Raw genomic sequence first — 10,203 nt, 5'->3', positions numbered from 1 at the left:
AGGTGGCTGTGGTGTGTAATATTTCAATGCTCACTATCATTATAGAGGAAGCAACACTATATATAGCCAGTGAAACCATGAGTTTTTTATTTTTTTTATTGATTTAGCTGAAATTAATCAACTTTTCAATATACAAAATTTACATTTAAAACAAACAGAGAAGATAGCAAATAGGCATGTTCAAGGTTATAGGTCAAAGTTTCGACAAAAGGGTTGAGTCAATTCGACCGAAAAAAACAGTCGAAATTTTTTTAAAATTTTTTTTTTGGGGGGGTCCCCCTGTTTTTGGTGTAAAAACAAATGTTTTTAACTATACTAAAGCAACAAAAAAAGATACATTTTTAAAAAAATGCAATCCTTTTGTTTTCAGTCGAAATGACTCGACCCTTTTGTCATTCAAAACTTTTGAGTCGAAACTTTGACCGGACACCCATGTTCAACAAAATCAGCTTAGCCTTAACAAGTTAACTTCACATTTAAAACAGAGAAGAAAGTTAGCAAGGAAAGCATATCATAATCATGGTAAATGGAACAAATTTTGAACTTAACACGTTAAATTCACAGCATAAAGAAAATGTACAATTGCTATTTGCAACAAGACATTCGAAGTGCATAACAATGTTCACCATCTTTCTGAGGAATCCAGCATACTTAAATGGTTACAATGGTGGGAGAAAAACTTCAGACGTTCATGGGTCAGAGATGGGCATAAAGATATTATATGTTCCAAGGTTTCAGTAACTTTGATGTTTAAACAATATCAACAGAATGCCAAATCTGATTTAATGAGATTGTGCTTAAGAAGAAGTTCACGAGTATGCCACAGGTTAAGGCGCAGCCGTAGAATACCTGAGCGTATTTCTTTTTTTGGAATGGAAACTTAAGCAAATATGATTCTATTGTCCCAAGACATAGTTGTCAGGGGACGCAGTTTTATATTATAGGCATTCATGTCCGGTATTAATCCAGTCATGACAATAGATTAATCTTTTAGCTTTGTCAGGATTGCAAAGTAAAACATCAATAGTTACTTCAGCTTGAGCCATGATGGTATAAATATATATAAATGGCATGCAACCAATGTTCGACAAAAGTATGGTTAGTTTTGAATACATAATCAGACAAGAACTTCAAGATGTTATTCTCGTTGGTAGCTATGAGACATTTACGTAACAATGCACAGACTGTCCAATGATATTGTGCATGGAGGGATGTTAGGCCTAGTTCATAGTGTAACCAAACCCCAGGAATGCATTGAGGATGTTGGAGTACTGCTTTCCAAGATTTAGCTTCCAGCTTATCCAAAACTTGTGAAGACCAAGGGGGTTGAGATTCTAAACCACAGCGAATGCAAGGAATGTTTTTTTGTTTCCAGTAAATGACAGCTGGTTTCAAAGTGAAGGTGCAAAACCGATGTATAATAACCAAAGTCTGAGAAATGACTGTTGCTAGTTTGTGGTGTATAACATCGTAGTGGCCAGACGTTGAAGAATGACCATCAAATAACATGCCCAAATAGGTGTAATTTGGGGCTGTCATCAGCTTGATGTGATTGATGGTCCAAATAGATTTTTTCTTAAATCCACTCTTTGGACTATAGAGAACAATTTGAGTTTTGGTGGTGTTAACACGCAATTCATTCTTCTCTATATAGTAATTCAATACATCGAGTAGTTTTTATAGGCCAGTGGGGGTTTTGGAAATGAGTACTAGATCATCGGCATACATAAGGGTCTGGATCTGGATGTTATTTAGTTTGGGAGAGTCTGACTGGATGGTCTCAAAAAATTGTCGTATGTCATGCATGAAATAATTAAAGATCGCAGAAGCAAGTAAGCAACCCTGCTTAAGGCCGCGGGCAGTTGGAATCGGCATAGAGAGTAACCCTTCCAAGGTCAATCTTATTCGGATAGATGTATCAAAATGTAAGGATTGAATGATTTACAATAGTGTGTATGGACAATTATCTCTTTTTAGTTTGGAAAAGAGAAGAGGGCGAGGGATCGCATCAAAGGCAGTGCGAAGGTCAACATAGGCAATTTAAATTGCCTGTCTAGATGCCCGGGCTTGATATTTGACTGCCTTAAGGCAGAATAAATTGATGTTGGTGCCCATACCTGCTAAAAACCCTGTTTGGAAATGGTCTCTGCTGTTACTAGATTTTGTCTAGATGTTAAAATCACGCATAACTAATTTAGCAAAGAGCTTTCCAGGCGCATCTAAAAGCGCAATAGGTCTATAATTGTGAGGGAGAGTTCTATCACCTTTCTTATGAATGGGCACTAATACGGACGTTTTCCATGAGGAGGGAATGCAGCGTGATTCAATAATCTAGTGAAATATATCATTCAATATATTTGCCCACATTGAAGGATTGGATTTGAATATTGAGTTGGAAAGGCCATCAGGGCCCATAGCTCTCGACGGGCTAATATGTTTAATATACTCTTGTAAGATGGTAAGAGAGCATTCTAATGTCCACTTTTCTTCAACCTCTGCATGATAAACCAAGTTGGAAAAGTGGGGAGTCAGCGTATAGGTTTGCATAGTGCTGTATCCATTGTGCTTCAGTGACATTATGAGATTGCATTGAGGGTTGGGACAGTTGGGCACACTGATTGAAAACAGCCCAGGTCTCAGCAGTATTTTTATTTGCAATGAGCCTTAACATGTTTTCGCTATCATGTTGCAGAATTTGGGCGCGAAATTGTCACAACCAATTATGATATCTGCATTTTGCAGTTCGCAATTGTTGAGACTGAGAGGGAAGATTTAGTTTACAGATAATTTTCTTTTCTCGCTGATAGTTGTTCTTTCTAGCTTTGATTAAAGGGTTAAAAGAGTGAGAATGCACGTGTCTTCCGCCAGTGGTGGACTTGTTTGGGTTCTTAAATGAAGTTAGTAAAAGGGTATATTGTGCCAGGGTGGAGGAACTATTATTATGACTGATTAAATTGGATAAAGCAAAAAGATTAGTATGTGACCAACAGAAACGAGGTTTGCCATTATTGACTATTTAGTTCTGATGGAGCCTTGTGTTTTTAGATGGTTCACATGTCCAATTGATCCTTAATATAAGCAGATTGTGATCGCTGTGAAGTTGGGGTATAACTTCAAAGGATTGTACAAGGCCACTCAGGTTGGTATGGATATACATATAGTCAATAATGCTATTTGAAGTGTTCCTTTGCCACGTGGGTCGAGCAGGTATATTGTCTACTATGGAACCATTGACCATGTGAAAATTACGTTCCAACATAAAGGATGATCAGCAATTGACTTTCACAATATTGCTTTGGCCTTTCGGGTTTAAGCAATTCATGTTGAGATCCCCAACAATGATTGTATCTGTGAACTCTGTGGTGATGATAATGAGATCAAGAGGTCTACTCATCCCTGCATAAAAAAGGCATCAGTAAGGCCAAGGGGGTTACGATAGATATTTATCAGGACTATTACATGTGGTCGGCATACAATTTTAACCAGTTGTATATATGCAGTAACAGAATCCCAAGGCACAATAGAAAAGCCCCTGGACTTGTTAACCCCCACTAGGAGACATGAGGAAGGACGCCCTTTCATTCCAGCAATAGCCGGTAACAGTGCAATTTCATAATTGTTCCATGCAGGTGGTTGAATAAGCCAAGTTTCCTGTAGGGCTAAAATATCATATTCCACAGGGAACTTAGAAATGGAAACTTGCAGATGTAAAAACCCATGTGTGTTCCAGCTTGCAATAGAAACAGAATACAACATACTGGAATAGACAGAATTGTGTACTGTCGAGCTTACAACATTCTGATATATATGGCCAGCTGCTTGCATGGGATCCCTTCTGGTGGACATGCTGGCCCGATCTTGGGCCAACAGAAAACCCATGCTGAAAAGTTGCATTTTTGCCTTCCAGATTGCATTTAGAATGATTCCCGAGGGAATCCACAGACGTACTACCGAACAGGTAGAGTCAGAGATGAACTCCATCTGTTCAATATCGCCGGAAGAAATATCCTCCGATTCGACCACTTCTGTGAATATATTCATAACACTACATCTGTTAAGATCATATGTTCCGAAGTTGCCCTCTCGACATTTTAAGATGAAAGAGTGACATCTCGGAATATGCGCAGAGTGGTGTCTGGAGGGTATGACTGAGGCATCTTGAATATTTGAATTAGTGACCCAATCATGTGATTTGGTAGGTGGAGGAGCTGCATTTATGGACCGGGAAGCTGCTGGAAGTCTAGAGCTATTGGATGAAAGTGGGGGTTGATAATCGCACACTTTCATTTTAGCAGCACTTGGAAGGAGCTAATGATGCAGCTGAGAGTCCAACCTATTGGACATTTGCGGAGGGGCAACCTCGGCTGGCTGTAGTCGTAGTGCTAAATAAGAGTCAACTGCCTTGCGTAGATGATCAATTGTACGATCAGAAGCCTCGTTGTTGGGCATTGTAATGGGAATGGGAATGGCACATGGTGTAGCCAGAATGGGGGTGGGGATTTAAAGGATTTCAAGCAATCCGTTTGATCCAGCTCTCGAATTAGAACATCTAAAGGTGGATAGCCCAAGGGGGGATTTGGAAACGCTGTAGGAGGAAGAGCAATGTCCTGCAGCGGTGGGGTTGGCTCTACTAGGTCAATCACGGGTAAAGCAATGGACAATAGTGCACTAGATGGAAGTTGGTTAACAGAAGCAACTTCTTCAATAGGCTTAGTTTTGCCTGGGGATGTTTTAAATGTACGAAAAAAGGATTTCATGGTTTGTTTAGGCAATCTCAAGGTAATGTGATTTTTGGTCTTTTTGCTTACCGGGAGAGACACCTTGGTACTTTTTTTAATTGGAACAATTGGAGGCATTGTTGAGACCAGAGGCAGGGCAAAAGATGGATCTAATGGTGGTGTAATGGTGGCCGGCGAAGTCGGAATACTGATCCAAGAATCATGTTGTGATGGTATTAGGATCGCGCCATCAGCCACCACCTATGGGATAATAATTTCCTTGAACAGAGGTAAGGCAGCTGTATGGGCCGGTCATTGAGGAGCAGGGGAACCTATGGTGATAATTGAAATGTCATCCGCGGGCATGCCGTCCTCATTTAAGTCAATTGGAGGGGTAGACTTGGGAAGAGCCATTAACGTTTCCAATGAAGAAAGTATTTAATGGAACTGTGAAGAATATATAGACATTTTTGCGTCGAAACCTTCATATAACTTAAAGAGGCTCGGTAAACTCAGATTCATGGCAGCCAGTGTGACATCCAATATTGGAGAGGGCTGAGGAAGTGAAGGGATGGTGGGATCTGGAGCATGAGGAGCTGCCGCATGGGCTCTCCTTGGGGTGGGTACACAAATTAAACTGTTGGGGAACCAGTAATGGAGGTTGAGTCAGGATTATTCACCTGGGCGCAAGGCGAGTTGGCAAACATAGAAGTAGGTGATTCACACTATAAAGGGAGAGATCCGGATCTGAACATGGTGAGGAAGACTGAAGAGCAGCAGACAGCATAGGTTCTGTCGTGGGAAGAGAAAGGTGAGGGGGGTATGGAGCATGGTCTTGTCTGACAAGGGGGTGAGACGAAGGATTTGGACGGCACGATGATTGCGGTGTGTATGAAAGAACTGGGTAGGGAGGGACTTTTATTCTGCAATAACTGGGTTCAGGCAAGACTGGCATGGCATGCTCCTTCGCAGCTGATGTCGCATTAATCGGAGTCAGGGTTATGGATTTATGAGAAGCGCATAACGCGCGTGTGGACGGGATAACCATGGCATTTTGCAAAGGATTTAAAAAACGGCGGCATACCAGTTTTTAATGAGAACGACATGCGATAATCGGGGTTCGCGACCACTGGCTACGCAGCTAAGCAGCCAAGCAGTACTTAACCAGTACTTGCCCCGAGTCGATGCGCGCGGGTGCGCGTGTTTTCGAAATATATGGGCTGTCCATTCCACAGACAGAAAGAGGCAGAGCTCTGAGAAGGAAAAACAAACAAAATTCAGGGAAGTGCCAGAACAAAGTCCAAACAAGTCCAAACAAAATCGAAGCACTGTGAGCCAGAAAGTATTCACCAATCACCTTCTTAAAGGGCACACGTGAATTCAGCATGGCACAGCTTCTGCGACAGAAGTAGCACGAAGGAATCCGGAAAACAGAGAAAGCGCCAGGGGGACTCGCAGCCAAGCAGTACTTAACCAGTACTTGCCCCGAGTGCGCGCACGCGGGTGCACATGTGTTCAAAATATATGGGCTGTCCAATCCACGGACAGAAAGAGGCGGAGCTCTTCTTAAAGGGCACACGTGAATTCAGCACCGCACAACTTCTGTGACAGAAGTAGCATGAAGGAATCCGGCAAACAGAGAAAGCATCAGGGGGACTCGCAGCCAAGCAGTACTTAACTAGTACTTGCCCCGAGTGCTAAAGATCATACCCTAAGAACGAAATCACTCTGAAGGGCTGACAATTTTGAAAAGTTTAGGTACTTTTTTGACATGTGAGGAAATACAAGATTAAATGAGATACCCAGGATCACATATTGATTAAGAGGTGAAGCTGGGATTCATACCCATTATGTAATTTCTGCCCTTTACCAATTCCTTTTCTAGTTTGTACCCTAAACTAAAATAATCCCATTTTACAGAACTGACTTGGAATATATGAAAATCACATAAACCAATATAAACATTTTTTTTTTAAAATTATAGAAGCATATTATGCAAAATGGAAATGATTCTAGCTTCATTGTCTCCTTCATCAAGGAAAGTACATAAATACCAGCATTCTAATGGTTGTGATCTTAAAAGATGCCAGATAGGTTTCTCTTTTGTATTTTAAAGCTTTAAAAACATCCCAAACACAGGATTGAGCAATGGTATTTAAAACCGTGCAGAAAAACCTTTGGATTGTACAAAAAAGAAAACGGTTTTGTTGTCAAATAAGCAGACCTTAAAATATGCTTATAAGAAGTCTGGAATATATGGTCTGCTCTCTTCTGTCTAGAACACCTGCCACTCAAATGGCCTACATGATAGGAAATATCAGGTAATTGGCCAAACAATGCCACCAGTATGTGAGAAGCAAACCTTTTCATAGAAGGCAGTACAGTACTTTCAGTGATAAGAGATTTCTCCAGGATCACTGTGTTGTCTGCTGGCAAAGCAAGGATGCAAGCATGAACGCTTTGGTTCCACATTCTGGAATCTGGATACATAAACACCTCTAACACTTTATTGTCATCATTGGTGGTGCCTGCCTAGGTTTTACAACTCACCATCTAAACAAACCAATTTCTAGACCTTTGCCATTCTGACTCTATGTTTGTTTCTATAGAAACTGCTATCTGGTGCAGGTACATTGGTGCTGATAACACCTGGAGTGCTATAAAACAAAGTACATACATGCAGGCTTAACAACTTCATGCATTCGAAACACTGAGAAACTCCTTGCTGGAATTTGGTATTGTAATCTTGCATATGAACGCATATCTCTCCAATGAGTGCTTAACACACTGAGCTATCCTCTGAACCATCGGGGCACTCAAATGTGTCAATATGTATTTCAACTTTGGCTGTTGCACATGATCAATATAATCCCCACAGAAAGGTGAGAATGCTACAGGTGTTGTGCCATGCAAACTATGTATACCACAGTGAACATAGCATTACAGGATGAAAAGATCAGAACAAAATGTATGTGTCAACAACAGACAGAAAATATGTTTAGACTTAGCAGCACACCATAGAAAATCCTGATGTGTGATACTTAATTTTGTTGACTTAGGGAAGCTGACTTTTTTTAAAATAAGGTACGTTCTTGGGGCCCCCTCCAGGGTGGGAGCCCGGGGCAAGTGCCCCTTTTGCCCTCCCATAAAGATGTCTCTGCATGGCACCCTATACCCATAGATGCACTAACCCATCCTTAATACAGCTTCTAGCAACACCCTCCCACCCCCCTATACTCTCCCCAGGTGTCTGCAGCATACTTCAATGCCTCTGCATCACCCTGAACTTCTTGGGAGCCTGGGATTATCACCCCACGTCCCAACATCCCCATCTTTCTTTAATCCTAAATTAACAAACTCCCAGGTAAGCCTCTCCTCATCCTCCTTCTCTGTTCTTTCCCTGTCTAATCTCTCAGCCTCCAAAGTATGGCAGTGTCCCCTCCTTTGGTACTCATGCTATTCACACAGGCCGTAAACGTTCCCCTGCATATGCATACTGTTCTGGGGTACACATCATATATATACACCCCCCATCCCATGCTAAGTCAACTCAGTGCTCTACATAGTTCTCGCTGTCAGGTGGGGGAGTAGTAATGGTACCTGTGGGGTGCAGGCGTTGTTCTATTGCAACCATGCGGGGCTTATTAGGGTCATCTGTTTGTGCTGCACTGTCTTTTGTACCACAACGTGCCCCATGTACCACAAGTGAACCCATCATCATTGTATGCTAGGATTTTCTTTAGCACAACATCGCAGTCCCAGTTGGCAGGTGCAGAAGATCACCAGTACAAAAGCGATCATTGGCACCAATATCTTCACGATAGCCCCCATCCACAATGGTGCCCAGGAAAAAAGGTTGTCGAACCAATCACTGCTTTGGATGCAAGCTTCTGTTTGAATGTGGGTGCTGAGAGTGTGCAGGGCCCCTATTATTTGCGTAAGGGATCCATTGTCTGCGTCATTTGGAGATATGTAAGTACAGCATGAATTGCCAATTTTGTGGCACACGCCTCCTTCCATCACCGTTAGTAGGTCCAGCACATAGCAGTTCTGCAGGGTCATCAACCTGATTGCTATCAGCCTTGATAGTGTTGAAGCTCTGCTCAGTGTTGTTCGCCAATTGCATCACTTCCCAGCGGACAATCTGGAGCCATTTGCCATACGTGGCTACTTTTATTCCAGACCCTGGCAAAGAGGCAAAGAATGTCTCCTCCTTGCTGTACAGTTAATATTGATCAGGTATTTCTTTCAGCAACTGTGATGAGTCTTGAGACAGATATTTTGATCTCCGATTTCTGCGCAACATCTACTCATGGCTGTTCTCTGGCAGATGCGAAATATGGGTGGTGATGATGGAACCAATGCAGGGGCATCTGTCGCTGGTGCTGTTTTGGGGTGACAAAGCATTGGGGTCCCACTATTAGGTGTTCTTCGGGGACCACGAGGAGAGCTGAGTGTTGCATGGCCAGCGAGCATGTGCCCCTCCAAAGTGGCAGGAATTGCAGAAACGCTTGCTGACCACAGACTCAGTAGTTATCCATCACAGCGGCTATACCCTCTTGTGGTCTGGAATGTATAATGTTTTGTTGCACTTGCTGTTAGCCCCCACAAAGACGCTTCCTACATTACAAAAGCAAAGTTTGTATTCTTCCATCTTTTGCACGTTCACTGGCTTTTCCATTGCCTCAATAAACATGAGTTTTGCCACATGCTCATTCTAGTACCCTCAGCACACATTGTTCTACCTTTTGATAACTTTTTCACCGAATCCCATTAGGCCTCCTGTCATACAGCTCATTGAAGTCTCCAGCCACCTGTTTGCCGCAAACTTTACCCCTTCTATCTTCCTATATGGCCTCTGGAAGCACTGTAGGCTCCTGGGGTTCCACACACACTGCAGTCGATCTGGGTCCATCATCTCGAGTTGAATGTTCTGTGCTTGAAAATTGCTTTGCAACCTGCATAACGTCAGATGGACCAAATATTGAGACCCCAAAAGCAGAGTTTCCTGCGGCATTAGTACCTTGGGGGACCCCCATGTGTGTGGTATCAGGGAACAGATGTAGCAGCTCTCATTAACCATCTCTTCCCCCACTGAGCTCATGTCTGCATATCAACTATTGCTTAACTCTGGGTGGTGCACATTTTCTATTGTCTAGACTGAGTCCTCTGTACTCATTGTACTTAGCTCTTCTCATCTGTCTTTTAAAACGTTTTGATGCATTCATATTTAAACCAATATGAGAAGAACTAAGATGTGCAATAATGTTGGGAAACACATTAGGAATCAATGATTGCATCAGTAAATTAGCAAACTTCTCCATGTGTTTCTGGGTCGTGGGTTATTTATTAACAGTTACATTCATCATTGTTTAGGGACTGTGGCTACAGTCTTGTACATTTTGGATACTTTGTTTAATAGGAAGACATTGCTAGCATTAGCAGTAGTTTTGCCATGTAGTAAAAAGACATTATGTTCACCCCA

This window comes from Ambystoma mexicanum, chromosome 3q (assembly GCF_040938575.1).
Source record: "Ambystoma mexicanum isolate Mex_15411 chromosome 3q, UKY_AmexF1_1, whole genome shotgun sequence".
Lineage (NCBI taxonomy): Eukaryota > Metazoa > Chordata > Amphibia > Caudata > Ambystomatidae > Ambystoma > Ambystoma mexicanum.
This window is presented reverse-complemented; position numbering follows the sequence as displayed.